The sequence below is a fragment of the Puma concolor genome, chromosome B1 (assembly GCF_028749965.1).
Source record: "Puma concolor isolate L17-30 chromosome B1, mPumCon1.1.hap2, whole genome shotgun sequence".
Taxonomy (NCBI): domain Eukaryota; kingdom Metazoa; phylum Chordata; class Mammalia; order Carnivora; family Felidae; genus Puma; species Puma concolor.
In genome coordinates, this window is record NC_141670.1 from 136,825,385 (window position 1) to 136,848,336 (window position 22,952).

At 38.6% G+C, this 22,952-nt stretch overlaps 1 protein-coding gene across 1 annotated transcript in view; it reads right to left on the reverse strand.

Annotated features, from left to right (window-relative positions):
• Positions 1-22,952, reverse strand: part of ARHGAP24 (Rho GTPase activating protein 24) — a 666,840-nt gene that overhangs the window by 562,803 nt on the left and 81,085 nt on the right. The gene's annotated exons all lie outside the window — the stretch shown is intronic.

Below are 22,952 nucleotides of genomic sequence, written 5' to 3' on the forward strand. Positions count from 1 at the left end.
TATGCCACAATTTGTTTATCTAATCTCCTGTTGCTGAACATTTAGACTGTAATTTGGATGTAATGAGTGCTATGAGCATTTTTTTCCATGTCTTTTTGTGGACCTGTGTTTTTACTTCTCTTGAGTAAACACCTAGGAGTGAAATTGCTCATCCATGACCTCATTTAAGCCCTCCTCATTGCTAATCTGGATTAGAGAAACTGTTTGCTAAAGGATAGCCCCATTTCAGGCTTCTCCTCCCACCCTGTGCCAGGTGGACTAATGGCCTCCTAAAGCTTTCCACATGCTAAGCCCGAGAATGTGTTACCTGAAACGATAAGAGACACTTTGCAGATGTGATTCAATTAAGTGTTTTAAAATGGGGAGATTATCCTGGATTATCCAGTGTGCCCCATGTGATCACAAGTGTTCTTACAAAAGGGAGGCATGAGGGTCAGAGAGAGAGTAATTGAGACCCCTGAAGGTGCTGCGCTGCTGTCTATGAGGATGGAGGAAGCAGCCATGAGCTGGGGAATGCAGGCAGCCTCTAGAACTGGAAAAGGCATGGAAACCAGTTCTCTCCTAAGAGCCTCCAGAAGGAACACAGTCCTATCAACACTTTGACGTTGGGGCTTCTGACCTCCAGACTGGCAGGCAATATATTTGTAGTGCTTTAAATCATGAATTTTGTGGCCATCTCTTACAGCAGCCATAGGAAACTAATCCACATTCCTCAAAACCTTCCCATTTATTTATTATCTCTACCATCAGAAAGATCATTTTGACTTGAAAATTGGATTTTATTATTTCCTTGCTTAATTTTTTTTCTTCAGGATTAAATAAAAACTTTGGTATATTGCATAAAGCTCCCTAGTGTCACCCATTACCTGTCTATCCAGACTCACTGACCACCACTCTCCCAAGAGTCCTCTGCTCCCTATTTAGCATGCTGTTCTTGATTCTACAACATTCTATATTCTTTCCAGAATGTGATTTCTGCCCCAGTGGTTCTTCCCTTGATTATTTACCAAGGAAAATCTATACTCACTCTTGGGGTGCCTGGGTTGCTCCCAAGGTTGATCCCTGGGTTGCTTAACCAAATTGGTTAAGCATCTGACTTTGGCTCAGGTAATGATCTCACAGTTTGTAGGTTCAAGCTCCACATCAAGCTCTGTGCTGAGAGCTCAGAGCCTGGAGCCTACTTCGGGTTCTGTGTCTCCCTCTCTCTCTCTGCCCTCCCCCCACTCATACTCTGTCTCTCACTGTCTCTCAAAAGTAAATAAATGCTAAAAAATTTTTTAAAACTATATTCATTCTTAATGTTTTAAATCTACCATTACCTCTTCTGCAAAGCCTTCCTGACTTTTTTCAGTTAGGGCCCAGACCCTCTCTTTGCTGAGTCTATGAGACCTCTGCTGTGACATTTTCATAATAATTACAATTGTTCCCTTGAAATTCTGCCTCCAAGAAATATATATGAGCTTATTGAGGACAAGGATCATGTCTTCCTATTGGAATACTCCCATTACCTAGTAAAGAGTAAGTATTCAATCAGAGTTAATGAATGAATGAATGACTCGGTAATTAAACATCCTTATAATCATACTGCAAATACAATTTCCAGTTAATGTTTATACACATTTTTATCATCTTATATCTTGCCAATATTCTCATTTATCATTTTGTGCTTCATTAATGTATTCCTACATATTTAAAGGCAATTATTATTCTCTTAATGATCAATAAAATGCAAACAAAAGAGATTTCTCTCTTCATGAAAATAAAAGTACATTCTCAAAGTGCTTTGGACCATGCTTTTAAAATGAAAACATCTCTCAAATGAAAAAGGATTCTTTTCATAGCACTCTTACACATATATACCTTGGTCATAAATACAAGCTTCTGAAATTTATTCTATAATCATGAATGCTCATTTAACATCCCTTGGGAGATTGCACCAAACAGGGTATTTCTAGTTCTAATAATAATTTTGATAGTATGAATGATTCCTTAACTGGGGTCAGTAAAATCTATATAGTCCCAAAGTTAACATGATATAACTCTTCTGCCTAGGATAAAGTTCAGACCTAGCCCTCTCCTCAAGCCTGGGTTAAGAAATGATATGTGGGGCACCTGGGTGATTCAGTCGGTTAAGTGTCTGACTCTTGATTTCGACTCAGGTCATGATCTCACACTTCATGAGATTGAGCCCCACATGGGTCTCTGAACTGACAGCATGGAGCCTGCTTGGTATTCGCTCTCTCTCTCTCTCTCTCTCTCTGCCCCTCCCCTGCTTGCACTCTCTCTCTCTCTCTCTCTCTCAATAAAAATAAATAGACTTAAGAAATGCCATCTTTAAGGGGTGAGCCCATGTATGTCATGCTCATTATATACATAACACCAAAATACAATGCCTGAAATTCAAATATTTTTTGATTTAATAAATGAAAGAATTCTACCAGATGCCTTGGAGCAAAATTGGAGAGAGTTCTAAGGTTGTTACATGGGCTAGAATTCATAATGGCACAATGACTAAAATGCTCATTTTTAGGTCTTTACTACCCCATAAAACTTTCTAAGCAGGATTTTCTCCCTGGCAGTCACCACCAACCTTCTATTCTTTCCTTCTTTCCTGCATTATATGAAAATCCCAATGAAGTTCATTATTTTTATTCACAGTGAATAGCCTCTTTCTACCTTTGCCTGTAAGCACAAGTGAGATGGTAACTCCTTATTTTATTTTATTATTTTTTTAAATTTGTTAATGCTTATTTTTGAGAGAGAGAGAGAGAGAGAGAGAATGAGCAGGGGAGGGGCAGAGAGAGAGGGAGACACAGAATCCGAAGCAGGCTCCAGGCTCTGCGCACGGAGCCCATCATGGGGCTCGAACTCACGAACTGTGAGATCATGACCTGAGCTGAAGTGGGAAGCTCAATCAACTGAGCCACCCAGGTGCCCCTAACTCCTGCTTATTTTAAAACAAGGGTTACAGAAGAGGACTGAATAAAGAGAAATGGATCAAGGAGAGTGAAAAAAGGAAAATATGTCTTCATTGATTGCCAATCCCAGCTCCCTGTCAGTTGAGCCAAGCAAACAAAGCCTCATTTGCATCTTCCATTACCCCCTGTGTGCTCTGATCTCCACAGACCAAGGCAGTGTAAAGAGGCTCCAGTTGCTCCAAAGCTTTCGCCCCTCCATCTGCAGAACCCAACTGTGTGCTACATAAATGCTCTCGATGAGGAGTCCCTACTCACTCTGCTGTGTGCCTTGCTTGCTGTTGCCAGTGGTTTGTTCCCTCTCTCAGGATGACCCTGTTATTTCGCTATCTGTGGCAGGGCTTCCTCCGAGAACCATGAGTCACTGGAGAGAAGCTGGGAGGACACCAGGAAAATGGATCCCATAGCTCCTCTGCCACAGAAAGCAGAGTCCTCCGGGTGGCACTTGAAGGCAGAGAACTGCAGAGAGGGGGTAGAACTACAGGTTCCCAGACTGATGTGTCATTTGAACCTCTTACCACCAAACACCTGAAATACCCCTGCATGAAGTTTTGTGTTCTTTTTTAATAATCCCACGTGGAATATCTTGCAGGAGATTTCCTTATAATCTGTTCTCCTTTTTGGCATATACAAAACAATGCATTATGTTTACAACAGTACATTCTTTTTAAATGCTTTTAATCAGGTATTAAGGGATACACTTGGAAGATATTTAACAAATAACTTCTCAAAGTGTGTAACCAAAACAAAAAAAAAAAAAAAAGGAAAAAGAAAACAGTGGCACATGGTTTGTAAATTTTAATTAGCATCCAAATGAGCATCTGTTTATGGCTGAGACTCTGCCAAGTCACCTGTTCATGGCATGCTTGGCACGGCAAATAGGTTCGGATATCTTAATAGCAGAGGGTACCGTCAGCATTAGTTTCTCCTCAGTCTCCACAGTAAATGCCTTAATATCACAACACAGCAAAGAGCACTGTATGGACCCCCTCACTGATAAAATGCTTTACCTGAAACATTTTAGTAAGTACTACAAAATGAAGATGATGATGATTAAAATTTATTAAACCATGCAGGTGCTGCCCAGAGTGTTAGCATTGACTGAGCATCCCCAGGGACCTGGGGCTCAAAACATACCAGAGATACTCCCAGTCCCCTGGACTGCCATTATAATTTATAATAAGAAATTTATTTAGTATAATTTATAATAGTAATTTACTCCTATAATGAAGAAACAATGAAAAGTTCCTTCCTACATTTTCCATGGGACCAGCGTTTCGTGGACATTAACAAAATGAAATGCATTTCCTTCTTTCTGGGTTAAAAAATAGAATTTTCTAGGTCCAATTTTTCATTTAAACTGTCTCAGTCCATAAAACGTTTGAGTAAGAAATTCCAAAAATTGGGGCGCCTGGGTGTCTCAGTCGGTTAAGCGTCCGACTTCGGCTCAGGTCATGATCTCGCGGTCCGTGGGTTCAAGCCCCGCGTCGGGCTCTGTGCTGACAGCTCAGAGCCTGGAGCCTGGTTCAGATTCTGTGTCTCCCTCTTTCTCTGACCCTCCCCTGTTCATGCTCTCTCTCTCTCTCTGTCTCAAAAATAAATAAATGTTAAAAAAAAATTAAAAAAAAAAAAAGAAATTCCAAAAATTATGTGCTTGCCAAATGTGGCTACTTCTAGGTAGCCACATCTTTATCAGTGTCTCAGATCCTGGAATCTTCTCTGGTCTCATGACCCTATTTCTCATTTATCCTCTTTGAAATATAGAAGCTAAAAGCAGACACAGAGCCAGATCTTGTTATAAAGTCTTCCTCGCCTTGTCCAAAAATCTGGAAAAGACTCACCTGTGAAGAATGTGTTCACAGAGAAAACAGCTGCCCTCTGCTCAGGCCCCTGCAATCCTCCCACCACCCACCTCGCTCCAACCCTTCTCTCCTGACCAGAACTCCAGAACTGCAGCTGAGCAGAGGCAATGAGCCCCAGGCTGCCCCAGGCAGATTCCTTAGGCCTCAAGTGCACAACTTGGCCTCGAGCTCTCATCCCTTACAAACCCAACCATCACAGTTCTGGCTTCCTCAAATTATATATATATATATATATATATATATATATATATATATATATATATATATATATATATATATGTGTGTATATATATATATATATGCTGTCTTCATTGGCTTCATTTTGTTCTTACTTACAACTTCTCCTGGGAATGACCCTCTTATAAATCAAATCACTCATTTGCTTAAAACCACTAGCTTCCAAGTATACCTAGAATAGTATCCAAACTCCTTCCCACAGACTATATTAAAGGGTTGTCTCCCTTGACATCCCCATGTCTCCCAAGCATGGCCTCCCCACTAGCTTATGTGCACATGCATGTACACATACCATACACGTGCACATGCACATGCACACTCACACATACATAGCCTTTGCGGGACTGGCTCCTTCCATCTTTCAGATCTTAGCTCTTCAACATCACAACTCAGAGAAAACTGTGGTATACAGAACAATGGCCCCCCAAAGATGTCTGCATCCTAATCCCTGGAACCTGGGAATATTATGTTACATGGCAAAGGAGAATTATGACTGCAGGTAGAATGAGGTTGTTAATTAACTGACTTAAAACAAAGATATTATCCTGGATTATCCATCAGGGAAATGCTAATCAAAGCCATGATGAGATATTACCTCACTCCAATTAGAATGGCTATTATCAAAAAGACAAGAAATACCAAATGTTGGAGAAGGTATGAAGAAAAGGGAACCCTCATGCACTGTTGGTGGGAGTGTAAATTGGTGCTATTACTGTGAAAAAACATATGGAAGTCCTCAAAAAGAATAAAAATAGAACTATCATATGATCCAGTCACTCCACTACTGGGTATTTACCCAAAGGAAACAAAAGCACTAGTTTGAAAAGATATATGCACCCCTATGTTTATTGCAGCATTATTTACAATAGCCATGATTTAGAAGCAACATAACTGTCAGTTGATAGATGAATGGATAAAGAAGACATGACATATAAATACATAGGTAATGAAATATATGTATAATGGAATATTACTTGGCCATAAAAAAGGATGAAATCTTGCCATTTGCAACAACATGGTGGACCTAGAGTGTATTATGCTAAGGGACATAAATCAGGCAGAGAAAGGAAAACACCATACGATTTCACTTATATGTGGAATCTAAGAAACAAAACAAGCAGAAACAGAAACAGACTCATAAATACAGAGAACAAACTAATAGTTGCCAGAAGGGAGGAAGGTGGGAATTAAGAGGTACAAACTTCCAGTTTTAAAATAAAGAAGTCACAGAGACAAAAAATACAGCATAGGGAATATAGTAAATAATATCGTGATAATCTTTATATGGTGACAGATGGTTAGTACACTTACCATGGTGAACACTACATAATGTATAGAATTGTCAAATCACAGTGCTATACACACTTGAAACTAATATAACATGGTGTTGCAACTATATTTCAATAATAAAAAAAATTAAGATACTATCCTTAATTATCCTGATGTTCCAATGTAATCACAAGAGTTTTTAAAAGTGAAAGAGGAGGATATGACCACAGAAGAGAGAACAAGAGAGATCACAATGTAAGAAGGACTTGGCGTCTTCAAACATAGAAGAAAAGGGCCATGAACCAAGGAATGTGATTGCCTGGAAATTATAAAAAAAGGGGGGGGGCAAGAAACTTTCTCTTAAAGCCTCCAAAAAGAATGTCAGTCCTGCTGACACTTCGATTTTAGCTGAGTGAGACCTATTTTGTACCTCGAATAATTGAACTGTAAGATAATAAGCTTGTGTTGTTTTAATTAAGCCACTAAATTTGTGGTAATCTGTTACAGCAGAGGTGAAACTGATACTGAGTATCCCACTAATATAGCTAACCCTGTTATTTTTCAGATTCATTCAACTAATATTTTATTGTTGCAGTTTCTGTGTGTCAGATGCTGTTTTGCTCCTGTAGATACGCCTAGTGAACACAACAGACAGAAATCTCTTCCTTCACTTTGCTTACAATCTAATATATAAGCCCCAGATTTGTTTTTTTTTTTATCACAACTTGAGGTTTTTATGTACTATTTTGCATCCTATTTAGATTTCTACTGGTGGATTTTTTTTTTTTTTTTTGCTCAAATTTCCCATGAGAGTTACCATCTCTCCATAGTTCATCACTATGCAAATCCCATATGGTGTCTGATATATAATGTGTTCAATAAATATATTTTCAATAAATAAGTGAATGACTCAGATAATGAAGGCTCTTCTGACAGTGCATATTCCTCAGAAATTTTTTTTCTCACTATTTATTCTCTTGGGTTCCTTTTGCTCCTGTGTACTTATTAATCAAAGACCCGTGAAACAGCCATGTGTAAAGGGATTGTGTCCCAAAAGAATCTTAGCAGTAAAGGCTGCCTCAGGCTGTTAGGGCTGCTATGTCAAGAATACCATAGAGTGGGTGGCTTAAAAAATAGAAACTTATTTCTCACAATTCTGGAGGCTAGAAAGTCCAAGGTCAAGATGCCAACAGACCTGGTGTCTGGTGAAAGCCTTCATTCTGGCTTGTAGGCATTTTCTCATTGTATTCTCACATTGCTGAGAAAGAAACAGAATGTCTCTATCCTGTCTCTTCTTGTAAGGGCACCAAGCATGCTCGTGGGGCTTCACCCTCCTAACTTAGTTATCTCCCGAAGCTCCCACATCCAAATACCATCACATTGGGGATTTAGGCTTCAAACTATGAAATGGGGGTGGGGAGGGGCTACAAACATTTTGTCCATAACAAAGGCTATAAGCAATTTGGTGTGTTTAATCCTTGTGCATTAAGTGGCTGTGATAAATGTTATCTCATTCCTTGTTCAAGTCTGACATTTCCCTAGACTAATGGCTCTGAGAGGAAGAAACCATGTCTTATCCCTTAATTGTCTTTATGATCCCAGCACTTGTGCCTAGAATGTTCTATGTCTGATTGTTGGATGAAGATATGGACAAATAATATATTTGTATTTCAGATTACAAATGTTTGTAAATTGGGGCTTCATATGAAAAATATTTTGGTGTCCCTCCACTCAGAGAATGTATAACAAAATGCTAACATGCTACAATTAGTAGGATTATCCAAGAAAGTAAGTAGACACTTGCCCGGTGATGTTTTGCTTTTATATTAGAGGCAGGGGATAGTGAATGCATGAAGTGCTTTTCCATATATATGGGAGGGAACAGTAATTGAGTCAAGTATTTATTGAGCAGTTAATGTCTTGCCCTGTTTTGGGTGGCAGTATCCCACCATCTATAGATGACATGGAAATTTTCAGCCTGGTCTGTAGAATATCTGAACCCTGGTGCCAGGGACACTTTGGTACAAAGAGGAACTGAAGGACAGTCATAGTAAAAGGTAGGGTTGGAAAACTATGATCAAGGACACAGGCAAATCATTAGCAAAAGACAGAGATGAAACAAGGATTGTAACGTCTCTTAGTTTAAAAATCCCCCAAAGAGATCAAAAATAGATTCCTTCTTATAAATGAAAGTCATATGAGGATATATTCAAGAATGACTGCTTTAAAATGAAAATCAGTTGTTATCACACATGGAAAGTATATTTTTAGTCTTTTCAAACCATTCATATATTTACTTTTCATTTTAAAGACTGGAATAATATAAACACAACTGCAAAGAAAGCTTAATATTTAGTGGGTTATTTTTTTCTTTTATGAAACTTCCTATGTTTATTCCTAGTTTATTTTTAGAAACTATTCCTTTAACTTCTCCATTAATTTGGGTTAGAAAAACAAAACTCTTCAACTTGTAATTATTTTTCTGTTCTCTATTAGAAAAAATACTTAAACTATTCAAATATTAACATAGACATACTAATTACAATAAAAATCTCAAGCTTAAATTTTTTCCAGACTCCTTTATCCTAGCACTTGAACTTTCACACTACAATTTGATGATGACAGTAGAAATGCAATGCCTCAGTAAGGCTAAAGGTATAATACTTCACAATCCTTAACCGAAGCAAATAAAAATTAATATGCAAAGTAAACTTAATTTTTTAAGAATGAAGATGATTCTTAATCTTGGACATGATGAATTAAATGCTGGATTCTAGAAGCATAGTTTTCATTTAGCAGACTTAGCAGTATTTTGTGTCAGTGTCCAATAAGGGATGATGATTGGTGTCTAAAGACATTTATTTTCCAAGATGCTGAACTGTAAGGATACCCATTCTTTTCTCTTGCCTTCCACCGCCTCATTTGAGCTCTTAATTTTGAACACACTTTGGGCAATAGTTTTGAGATAAATTTAGCTTTAGGCTTCTCTATTTAAGAAAAATCTGTTATTGCTAAAGAGCATGGCAGTGAATAGAGGTGATTGCAGGAAACAAAGGGAATGATTACTCAGTATAGCAGGTCCTGTTAGTGCTCACATCACTGAGTGATAGGTATTTTGACAAAAGAGAATGATAAAGATTCCATGTAATCTAGTCACAATGCCTCAGGTTTGCTGCCTGTAGAGTGAATTGATCCAAAGCCCTTCTTGTTTAAGAAAGCCCTTCTCAACTGTAAGATCACATTTCTAAAAATGTTATTGCTTTGCTGACTACACATACTTTTACAGGACTATGTGTACAAAAATGCTAAACATATATCTTTAATATTTAATTTAAGAATATTAAAAATATATATTTTCTGGCACTTGTGTTTTCAGAGTCTAATTATTAGTAGGAAAGAATACTAGGATCTGGAAGCTGATGGTTATTCAAATCAAAGAGATGCTGTAGGGAATATTGAGTTTATAGTGCACTAGAGCTCAGTTGACTAACACATGGCATTAATGATGCCAGGGTCACTGGCCCCACCCCCACAGAGCCATTTAGTGTCACACAGAGGAAGAGGTTGCTAATTAAGGAACCCTAGTCCTGATAATGAAATGTCTGCTATTAGTCACAAATGAGACAGCATGAACATTTTAATGAGTCCCATAATCCCACTGGAAAAACAATTCAAGTGCATTATTGAAAATCAATAGCATTATTTTTCTGACTGCATACAAAGGAAGAGGAACTGCTTTAAATGCAAAACAAACAAGCCAACCAAGCTCACCATATGAGTCAGTAATAAATTTAAATACAAAATTCTTAGAGTGTGGTTGTGAATCTGCTATAACACTTATTAGCTAGGTATCACTGGACAAGACACATAGACTTCTGTCTTAATTTTTCCATATAGTACCACCACCCTCACACACACACACACACACACACACACACACACACACACACACACACACATAGTTGCTGTCAAGTCTAAAGATGCTTTATGTAAAAGTACTTAGCATATAATATGTTCTCAATTAAAGGGAACACATTGCTGTCGTGTCTCCCCCACTAAACAGAGGTTCATAAGAACAGAGACCTTTCAGTCATCCCTTATTTGCCTGCCCCAGTCAACCCAGTTCAGTTTGAGTAAATGCCTGTTTATTGTGTCCTTACTCTAAAGCAAGGGCAGCACTATATACTAAAGATACAAAGACAGATACAAAAGGCAGGAGTCATGCCTCAGAGAATTCAAACTAGTAAAAGATTCACAGAGAGTTTATAGTAAACACTTGTAAACACTGGCTGAATTAATAGATGAATAATGATAAAGGGACAATGAATGACTGTTATGTCATTTATGCCTATCTAATAATACTTCTACCCTTCTGTATTGAGACACAAACCACAACATATTTATGCTCTTTGTCACTGATACTTTTAGCCATACAACCAATTTAATCAGCTGATGAATGTTACCAATGAGTCGGTTAAGTGTATGACTTCGGCTCAGGTCATGATCTCAGGTTCATGAGTTCGAGCCGTGTTGGGCTCTGTGCTGACAGCTCAGAGCCTGGAGTCTGCTTCGGATTCTGTGTCTCCCTCTCTCTCCCCTGCTTGTGCTCGCTCTCTCTCTCTCTCAAAAATAAATAAATATTAAAAAATTTTTTTAAATATAAAATATGGATTCTGATTTGTTAAACTTCATAGCTGTTTTAGATGCACTATTTCCTTCTGTCCACATACCATCTATCATCTATCCCATCCCAATTAACCCTTCTACTTGGTCACTGCAGGAAAGTGGTCTTTTCTTGACCCTGTTACCATGGCATGATAAATTGATTCAGAGGAGGAAACCAGGGCTGAACCAATGGGGGTTTTCACAGGAATCTGGTTTGGGTACCAAAAGAGAAAAATCAGATGAGTTTCTTGCTGTTGGTTAATTAAAAACCAATCTGAAAAGAACCTGTGACATATGTACATGGGCATACATACATATGTATGCACAGAGAGCTCGATTGATGGATACACAGATATATAATCTGATTTTACAACCAAGATGAAATGTCCTCAGAGAAGTTCCACTTGTTCCCCAGGCTCAGCCTTGTTCCTGTCTTCAGGCTCCATGTGTTGTATCACCTTAGGGTAAATGAAACTATTACTTAAGTTGATTCAGTTTGGGTTTCTGCCACTTGTAATCAAACAAGTTCTAGTACATTATATCAGTCCCTTTCATTTAAAACATAGAAGGACCAAATTTAAGTAAGAAAAAAAATCATAGGACAGAAGTTTAAAAATAATTGTCAAAGCAACCAAGATGTCCTTTGATAGGTGAATGAATGAACAAATGATGGTATGTCCATGTAATAGAATACGATTCGGCAATAAAAAAAAATAAGCTATTGAACCACAAACATACACGAGGAAACTTAAATGCCTATTATTAAGGGAAAGAGGTCAATCTGAAAAGGCTCTATAGTGTATGATTCCAACTATATAACAGTGTATGAAAGGCAAAGCTATGGAGGCAGTAAAAAGAATAGCAGTTGCCTAGGTTTATTTAGCAAGAGGTAGAAATGAATAGGCAGAGCACAGAGGACTTTCACAGCCGGGAAAATACTCTCTGTGATACTATAATGGTGGACACCTGTCATTACATACTTGTCAAACCCCATAGAATGTATAACACATAGAGTGAAGTCCAATGGGCTTTCGTTCATAATAATGTATCAATATGGACTCATCAATTGTAACAAACATAACCTATACCAAACTAATGCAAGTTATTAACTAATAACAGGAGAAATTTGGGGGCTACGTAACAGGGTTTATGGAAGCTCCATACTTTTTATTCAATTTTTTGTAAATTGTTAAAAAAAATTCACCTTTAAGTCTATGTCCCTCTGGAAGCAAATTTTCAAAGACTATTTAATAATGTTTCCAGTAACAAAAAATTTCATAATATGCATTGTCAGCCCCTTGAATACAGGGTTAGTGTCTTGCAAAGCTGCATAATTTGCTTCTAATCTAGTCAGTTGTTTAAACGTGGGAGGTACCCAATAAATATTTGATAAATAGCAGATGCATATGAATATTACACTGTCAACAAGCTGATACATCACCTTCAATGATTAAAAATTGAATAACTTTTTCAATTAACTCTTGGTTTCTCTTCATCTACAAACCATTCACATGGCAAGTATAATATTTGTCATGTGTCTAAAAATGTAACTCAGTTTAAGTTAGCTTTCAAGTTACAATTTCTGTTCAAGAATAAAAAAGTGAAAAAAAAAACAAATATAATGTTTCCAATTGCAGAGAACTTGTTTTCCCCTTTAATTTAAAATTCAGTCTCCTGGGGTAAATAGTTACACTGGGGGTTCTCTTTTGACTCCCTTGTCCCCTAAGACAATTTAAATTAATGGGGCACCTGGGTGGCTCAGTTGGTTAAGTGTGCGACATCAGCTCAGGTCATGATCTCATGGCTAATGAATTCAAGCCCCATGTAGGGCTCTGTGCTGACAGCCTCAGAGCCTGGAGACTGCTTTGGATTCTGTGTCTCCCTCTCTCTCTGCCCCTTCCTTGCTTATGCTCTTTCTCTCTCTCTCAAAAAAAAAAAAAAAAAAAAAAAAAAAAAACAAAAACATTAAAAAAATTTAATTACCAAAGACTCCCAGATTACCAAGGAGAATGGCATCTGGGTGATGGCCTTCACCCTCATTGGACCACACTGAGCACACTGAGACTTAGCTGCCCTCACCTCTAGCCCTGGCAGACAGACTGCCCCCACTGCATCCATACCACTAGCCTTGGCAGGGCTGAATTGGTAAGTGTGCACCACTATGGCCTCTTTTCAACCTCAAGCTCTCTCCTGGCCCAAAAGCCCACTGCCAGCCTACCTGTACCTTCCTGGCACACATAAGAACTTAAATGATTTTCTGCTCTGCTTTTAAGGTCTGGCCTCTGTGATGCTGTCTGCAGTTTTATTTCCCAACCTTTAAGGCTGCAGGCCTAAGACATTTGCAGTGGTTCTTCTGTCTGTCTGGAGTGCTCTTCTACAAGGTATCCATGTGGCTTATGTGGCTCTTTGTTAAAATGCTACCTTAAGAAGCCAATCCTGATCACCCTTTACATTTTAACATACTCCTGCACTCATGATTCCCCTTACTATTTTTTTCAAACTTTTTTCACATAGTAGTTATAACCTCTTAATATGTTTTCATTATTTATTATATTATTTTTTTACAGTCTACTCCCCAACCCCAGTATTAACTTTATAATAACACAGAATCTTTTTTCCTCTTTCTTTTACTGACATATCCCAAGTGCCTAGAACAAAGACTGGAATATAGTAAATGCTTGATAAATGTGTTTTGAATACATACATTCCTGGCCTTTTAAATAAAACTTGTCCTCCATGCAATATAGAACAACTCTGTCAAAATGAGCCATATGGAACAGTGACTATCCCCATCATTCAAATACATTTTAGACCTTCCACCCCATTCATCTTCCCTGCTTGCCTGTTGTCTGCCTTCTTATTTGTCTCGACCTCTCTGATCCAGGCTCTATTCTCTTATATTCAAGCTGTGTCTTTGATCTTCCTCTTTCACTGGGTGACCCCTTTGTACTCCCCCCTCCAGCTTACCTGCCTTGCCTTTCCTTAAAATATGGTTCTATAAAGTGTCTTAGCTAAGGCATAGCTTTCCACCAATTCTCACAATGGAACTTCTACTCTACCTTGTACTCAAGCTCTCTGCTTCAGACAGTAGAGCTGACAACTGACGTCATGGGAGTGAACACACTGCTTAGGGAGACAGGACAGAGTGAGACAAGTTCTGTGTACAGAATAGGAATGAGTAGGGGGTGGGAAGAGTAGAATAAGTGAGAAGAGACTAAAAATATAAAAAAAAATAGAGACATAAAGAACTCTTGGAAGCCAATGAGAAAAAAATATTTCATGAAGATAATGGCCATATTATTACCAAAGCTGAAATACAGTTAAGTAAGTTAGATCCAAAAATCCTTCATTAGTTTGGGAAACTAAGTAGGTCATTGTATTCTCAGTAGGAACAGTTTCTGTGGAATTGTGCAAGGGTGGAGCCTAGACACCTGATGGTAATGAGTTGAGGCATACGGGATGAGGATGTCATTTCCCCAGCCCCTTATCACACTTTTGTGAGAGACTCCATGTAAGACCAGAGAACTGCTCCACTAACCCAATCTAGATCACCCACTAAAACTCAAGAGTTTAATAAATGGCATTGTTTTAAGTCACCGAATTTTGAATGGATTTTTATGCAGCAAAATTGATATATGAGCAAGACTTAATCATGCATAGAAGGGGATGGGTGTGCTTAGATGGCTCAGTTAGTTAAGCATCTGATTCTTGATTTCTGCTGAAGTCATGATCTCATGGTTCATGAGATCAAGCCCCACATTGGGCTTCTTGCCGACAGCACAGACCCTGCTTGCGATACTCTCTCTCCCTCTCTCTCTCTACCCCTCCCTGCCCTCTCGCTCTCAAAATAAATAAATAAATCTTAAAAGTAAGTGGCTAGAAAGTTGCTCAAGAAAAGAGCCTGCAAATTTGGAATAGAGAAGGTAATAAAGCAAGGCACATAAGGGAGTATGAAAGGCTGGGATTCCAAGCAACTGTGGAGGAATAGACGTAGATAAAATGAGTTTACACATGAGAGAACCAGAGACTGAGGGAAAGAATTCATGGCCTGAAGACTCACACTCACAGCCTAGAGATAAGTCAGAGGCTTTAGAAGAGTGGCAAAACTTTGATTGATTCCCTCTTAAGTAATGCCGTTACCAAGATCTATGCCCACTTCTTTTTATCACCACACTCTTCTTTCTCCATCCATTTCTAAATTATGGAGCAATGATATAAAAAATAATTTAAATCACTACTTTCTAGGTAATTTTGAAACAATTCTGCAAATTCTTCAAAATAAGTAAGCAGGAGACTACATCCATCACTGGAAATTGAGAAAATTAGGTCCCTCTTCTTATCAGTATCCTAAATAATCAAAGATTAAACTACATGTCACATGACCATTACTTGAAATTGAAATAAAATGCTTCAAAATAAATCTGATTTAATGAAGTATCAAAAAATAAAATTTATTTTTATTTGGAAAAATGAGGTGTATGAGCTGAATTAGGTCTCTTCAAAATTCCTATGTTGAAGCCCTAACCCCCAATACCCCAGCATGTGACTATATTTGGAGATAGAAACTTCAAAGAGGCAATTAAGTTAAAATTGAGTAGGCTCCAGTATGACTAAAAGAATGGAAGATTAAGTCAGAGACAAACATGTAAAGACACAGTGAGAAGGCAGCCATCTGCAAACAACAAGAGAGGCCTTAGAAGAAACTTGCATATTGATCTTGGACTTCCAGCCTCCAGAACTGTGAGAAAATAAATTGTTGTTTAAATTGTTGTTGTAAAATAAATCTGTTGTGGGGCGCCTGGGTGGCGCAGTCGGTTAAGCGTCCGACTTCAGCCAGGTCACGATCTCACGGTCCGTGAGTTCGAGCCCCGCGTCGGGCTCTGGGCTGATGGCTCAGAGCCTGGAGCCTGTTTCCGATTCTGTGTCTCCCTCTCTCTCTGCCCCTCGCCCGTTCATGCTCTGTCTCTCTCTGACCCAAAAATAAATAAACGTTGAAAAAAAAATAATAAAAAAAAGATAAATAAATAAAATAAATCTGTTGTTTAAGTCACCCAGTCTGCATTATTTTCATTATTTTGTTATGGTAGTTCTAGCAAAGTAATACATGGGGGGATGTTCTACTAAAAGGAGATCAAGGAAACAAAAGCTATATATATATAATATATATTATATATATATTATATATATATATATATAATATATATAATTCTTTTTGAGAGAGAGAGAGAGAAAGAGAGAGCAGGGGAGAGGCTGAGAGAGAAAGGGAGAGGGAGGATTCCAATCAGGCTCTGTGCTGTCAGTGCAGAGCCGGATGCAGGGCTTGAACTCATGATCTGTGAGATCATGACCTGAGTCGAAACCAAGAGCAGGACACTTTAGCCAACTAAGCCACGCAGGTGCCCCAGCCAAAGTTATATTTTATAAATTTCCATCAAGAAGAATATCAGCAATTTTTGTTGATGAGTGAGAGAATGAAGACATAAACTGGAGGAAACAGACTGGGGCGGTGCTGGTAATAACCAATCCTGGTGAAGGACTAACATCCAACAGTAGCAATCAGTAATCCATTAGAGGATATCTAATAAATGACCAAGAGACTCACCTTAGGTATGAGAAGGTCCATTTTGAAATGTAGGGAACCTCAGCATATGCGGCATATGCACAAGCATGGATGAAGCTAAGAGTCAGGTGGATGGGGTACTATTTATGCTAAATGCATAGAGTGGACTATATCTGTAGGCATGAAGAGTCCAATTCCTGAGTAAAAGAGGACTTGAAAAGCTAGAGAGGATAACAGAGTTCCAATCAGGTTGACTGATGTGATGGTGGGTAGACAAAGTCCATAGGGAAACCAAAAGGCTCAGCCACACAAACAGTTTGATCACTGGGCCGAGTTGTGCCAAATAAAAGGTGGTTATCCAAGGCAGTCTTTTTTTAGCAACACAGGGCTGACGGACCCTGCTGGAGCATGACTAGCTCTATAGCCCCACCTGCTGGTACAAGTGGGAGGTGGTTAGCATACTGCCAGGGCTGTCCCAGGAGCTGGGCTGAGTGGATCCTGCCGGTGTCAGGAGGTGTAAATGTCCTCTGCTAAAACGATCATAACAATGTTTGCTGGAGGGACATAGACATGGCATAAAAGCAGGAAGTTTTTCTGGAATGAAAAATCGCATTAGACCCTCCAAATTGTCCTTTTTACATCCTGAAAAAGGATTTAAAATATTACTCCACATTTCTGCCTTCTTTAATGCTCAGATATCTAAGGTAACAACTCAGACTGTATTTCCAAATCAATATGGCGGACACCACCTTGGGACTGAATATGCCATTAAAAACCTTTGTGTGGGAGCGCCTGGGTGGCTCAGTCAGTTACATGTCTGACTTCAGCTCAGGTCATGATGTTGGGCTTGCGAGTTGAGCCCCACATCCAGCTCTGTGCTGACAGCCTGGAACCTGGCGCCTGCTTCAGATTCTGTCTCCCTCTCTCTCTACCCATCCCCAGCTCATGCTCTGTCTCTCTCTTTCTCTCTGTCAAGAATAAATAAACAGTAAGAAAAAATGTTTTTATTTATTTGTGTGTGTGTGTGTGTGTGTGTGTGTGTGTGTGTGTATGAGGCTCTTCAAATGAGCTTTCCTATTTTTCTCTAAAACTCATGTTAACACATGGGCACTTCCAAAAGACAGACACAAATCCTACCTCCAAAAGCCTTAATGCTTATTGAGATTTTGCAGAGGTAACCTCACCACATCTCTTTATATGTGTCCATTATTATTTATAAACCTCATACAAAACTGAGTTCAAAAAGGAAAATGATATTCTAGATATATTAGCTAGAGGTTTGCTAATGCCATCTAATACACAACCTCCCATATTTCAATTACTAACAGCAGACATTTATCGCTCTCTTGTGGATCTTTAGATTGACCAGGATAGATCTGCTTCAGGTTGTGGGTCAGTTCAGTTAAAAGCTCAGTTTTAAGTCTGTTCCACATGTCTCTTGTCCTGGGACCAGTGGCTTCCCAGAGCATGGTCTTCTCATCTGGATGGCAGAAAAACAAGAAGCCACACCTAAACATGCAAACACATTTGGAACCTCAGTTCCTGTAACATCTGCTAACATTTCCTTGGCCAAAAAGTCACATCACCAAACCCAAAGTCAGTGGGGTGAGGTTAGATACTCCACCTACTCTACTGGGAGGCAATGCAAAGGCTGTAAATGTATAGTTCCAATATGGAATAAGAATGAAGTTGGTAAGCAATAATCCATTCTATCAGAATAGTTTGTCAGTAGGTATCGCTATGGAATCTTCAAAAGTACTAGAGATTGGTAGTGAATTTCCTGCCTTGCTGCTTCAGTTTCTGGGAACTTTTGCAATACAGATTTGCATATTCCACAAATGTGGATTTATACCTGCTTCCTAATTCTGTCTTCATAATGGGGTATATGATTCATCAAAGGGAATATGTCTAAATTCTTTGTCTTTTAGATGATTTAACTCTAATATAAAAATATGCCTTTGACTTTTTTAAAGAGTTTTTATTGAATTAATAAATGTAATTGCATATGTCAACTGGGCAGTTAAAATATCACCAGCCAGCCAATATAACGTAACAGAAATTCACAAAACTCTCTTGAAGGTCTCTTACCATAGGGTAGGTCATAGTGAAATTGGCTTTGATCAGTAAGAAAGAGATCCCAGACATGCCGATTCAAAGGGGCACATGCAGCCCAATGTTTATAGCAGCATTATCAACAAAAGTCAAAATATGGAAACAGCCCAAATGTCCATCGGCTGATAAATGGATAAAGAACAGGTTGTATGTATGTACATATACATGTATACATATATATATGTATACATATATATAAGTATGTATATGTACATATGCACACACACACACACAAACACACAAGGGAATATTACTCAGTGATCAAAAAGAATGAAATCTTGCCATTTGTGACAATGTGGATGGAACTAGCATGTATTATGCTAAAAGAAATAAGCCAGTCAGAGAAAGACAAAATCTGTATGATTTCACTCATATGTGGAATTTAAGGAACACAACAATTGAACGTAGGGGAATGGAGGAAAAATAAAATAAGTTAAAAACAGAGAGAGAGGCAAACCATAAGAGACTCTTAAATACAGAGAACAAACTGAGGGGTGATGGAGGGAGGTGGACAGGGGGATGGGCTAAATGGGGGATGGGCATTTAGGAGAGCAGTTGTTGGGATGAGCACTGGGTGTTAAATTTAAGTGATGAATCACTGAATTCTACTCCTAAAACTAATATTACACTATGTTAACTAACTTGAATTTAAATTTTTAAAAAATGGCTGAAATGGTAAAAAAAAAAATCATGCCAAAAAGAACTATCTCCCCTTCTCCCATCAATCCCATATGTCACAGTGTCTGGTCTCAGAGATATTGTCCACGTTCCTGTGTAGGTGGCAGGTGTCTCAGTGCTCAGATGCACAGGGGATGGAATTACATTGTGCAAGTGGGCTAGGCAGAGGCAGTGACAGCTCCTGAACCATACCTCCCATGAGTACAAGGTGTCTTGCAGTGAGCAAAGCCCCCCACTATTAGAAAGCCTCACTGGCAGCTGGACAGACTGTGGTCTGTCTAGCCTTCAAGCTTTTAAATCACCATTGTTGTGGTGGCTGCTGCTGTTTGCTTGCTTGGTTTTTTTGTTGTTGTTTGTTTTGTTCTGCTTTTTTAGTTTCAGAGATTGAGCAGGGCATGTTTTCTGAAATAAAGTTAGAGCTAAAAATATTTCTTGGGCTTCCTTCCGTTGCATAGGGTTGAACTTTCTTATTTCCTACTTCTTTTTTTTTTTAAATTTTTTTTTTCAACGTTTATTTATTTTTGGGACAGAGAGAGACAGAGCATGAACAGGGGAGGGGCAGAGAGAGGGAGACATAGAATTGGAAACAGGCTCCAGGCTCTGAGCCATCAGCCCAGAGCCTGACGCGGGGCTCGAACTCACGGACCGCGAGATCGTGACCTGGCTGAAGCCGGACGCTTAACCGACTGCGCCACCCAGGCGCCCCACTTATTTCCTACTTCTAATAATCAAAGGGAAGAATAACAATAGCTAACAGAGGGCATATTCTGAGGCATTGTCCTTAGTCTATACATGGAATTCCTCATTCTGTTCTCACAAAAGTTTCATAAATTAGATACCATTACTAGCCAGGCATTGTAGATTAAACAGTTGCCAATTGGAGGTGGCCAGGATTGCAACCAGGTGATAGAACTGAGAGCTGGTATCCTTGAGGTATAGCTGTAAGGAGCAGATACAGACACTGTAGCCACTTCGAATTCAGTTCACCCTTTGCCTGGGGAGCTCATCTTTTAAAGCACTTTTTGAGTCTGATTCCTTGGACTGCAGAGAAGCAGTAGATCTCTTTTCTGACATCCCAGCACCCAGTACCAAACTACATCTGAACCCTAGAAATGCCTTTTGAATTAAAAACAAAGGATGATCCTTTTTTGCCATTAGCATTGTTAATCTGATCCTGAACTGGCCCAGCAAGTGTACTCAGAATGTGCTTAGCCATTTCTCTTATTGGCAAAGAACAGAAGTTTTACCCCTGCACTCATCGTTTCTTCATTTGCATTTCATCTCACACAGTTGATCTATCAAACAAGTCACTTGTAACTTATCCTTGTCAAACAGATTAAATTTAGCTGGTCTCAGACAAATGCATAAATTGATTTCAAAATTTCCAAATTTCAACAACCAACAAAGAGCTAACGTTTTGGCAATGCAACATACCCTTATCTAATGCAGAGACTAGGAGTCTTTCCATATATGTTTTACTGTCATGCACAAAATTTAAAAACTAAAATATAAATTCACTCACCAGCTTTTGCTTTTTAGACTGCACAGTGTCTCCTTTCGCAAATTAGGGCTGTGTCCTTTCTAAAAGGAAATCTATAATTTAGAAATAGAGCCTTTGAAAATAGTGCCAGGTTAAAAAAAAAAATCTAAGACAAATAGCAGGTGTTGATGGCTGATGCTGAATAGTCCTTAATTGCAAATGGCACATGCAGGAGAATAAATCAGTTTAACTCAAGCCATTCTAAGCTCAAAAAGTATAAATAAAATGGAGGAATTTATGCACTACATTTTTTTCTAGAATCTGTATTTACTTGCAAAAGATTTTGCTTTTATTCTTACAAGAAAGGAAAAAGTCACATAAAAAAAAAAAAAAAAAAAACAAACACCTTTGCAAAGATAACCCTTCCAGTTAGGAAATTTATCCCATTCCTGTCCATCTGCTTTGAGAACTGACTCAAGTACACTAGTATCTTCTACACTCTGTCTCTCTCTCTACTCTTCAACTAATTTGAGCATAACCAGATTTCCTCATTTGTTTAAAAAGATAAAACTACCTGGGGCACCTGGGTGGCTCAGTCGGTTAAGTATCCGACTCTTGCTTTCAGCTCAGGTCATGATCTCACAGTTTGTGAATTCGAGTCCCATATCGGGATCTGTGCTGACACTGAGGAGCCTGCTTGGGATTCTCTCTCTCCCTCTCTTTCTGCCCCTCCCCTGTACTCTCTCTCTCTCTTTCAAAATAAATAAACTTAAAAAATAAATAAATAAAAATAAAACTCCTTGTACAGTGTTTTCTTTCATATGTATTAGAAAAGCAGTCTATTCTTGGGGCCTCCACTTCTATTCATTCTTTATTTGTTCATTCATTCATCCATTCATTAATTCAATAACTACTTATTAAGCATCTATTATACATAGTGTATATTATTAAGTGCTTTGGGAAAATATATATGTATATAATTACATATAATTATGTCTGTGTTTATCCCATTCATCTGTTTGCCACAAAAAAATACATTAAAACTAAATCATTATGTTTCAATAATCAATACCATGTAATTTATTCTAGAGATTTGCATGTCTTAAGGCTGTTCAAAGTTATGCTGTAACTTCTTTTTTTTTATTTGAGAGAGAGAAGGCACAGTGAGTGAGGATGGAGAGAGAAGTGGGGCTCAGGCTCACCTGAAGTGGGGCTAGAACTCAAGAACCATGAGATCATGCCCTGAGCCAAACTCAGATGCTTAAATGACTGAGGCACCCAGGTGCTCACTTTGCTCTAATGTCTAATGGTGAAATTTCAGGCACCAGGAAAGAATGTGTTTTCAAAGGGACCACTGTTGCTGTCTGTGTTAGGGGTTACTTTCTTCATCTGTGAAAACAATCCAACAAGGTAAAGGACTGGAACAGATAACACTCAAGAATGTATCTAGCACATAATAAAAATTACATGACATATTTCAGGAGCACTTGCCATATGTCTGCCATTGTTCTAAGTGCTTTTTATGCATTAACTCATTTAATCCTCATAACCAAATTTTGGGTAGGTAGTAGAAACATCTCCACCTTATTAGATAAAAATATTTAGGCTAAGAAATGCTAAACAATTTCCTCAATGTTGAACAACTGGTAAATGGTAGAGGAAGACAGGCTCCAGAACCCCTACATTGTCTCACTATGCTTTTCTGAAGTGTTGGTTGATCAGCTACCCCATTACTGAAGATAATGAAGTATGAGGTAGAACATTCAGTTAACAAATAATTCTTAAGTGTCTACTATGTGACACTTATTGTAGATGGAATGACAAGCAAAACAGATATCATGCCTGCCCACATGGAACTCACAATATCACCCTATGTGCACAGAAGAAAAGCTTGTCAAAGATGTGGACTCCCAGGCTCATCCTGGAGAGTCCAGTTTGGTTGATCTGTAGCAGGGCTTAAGATTCTGTATTTCTAATAAACACACCGCATACCTGATACTAATGGTCTAATGACAACACTTTGCAGAATACTTGGTCAACCCCTGGTTTTGTAATGGGTACCACCAGGTTGAAATGGCACCATATGAGTTCATTAAAACTCAATACCACTACCC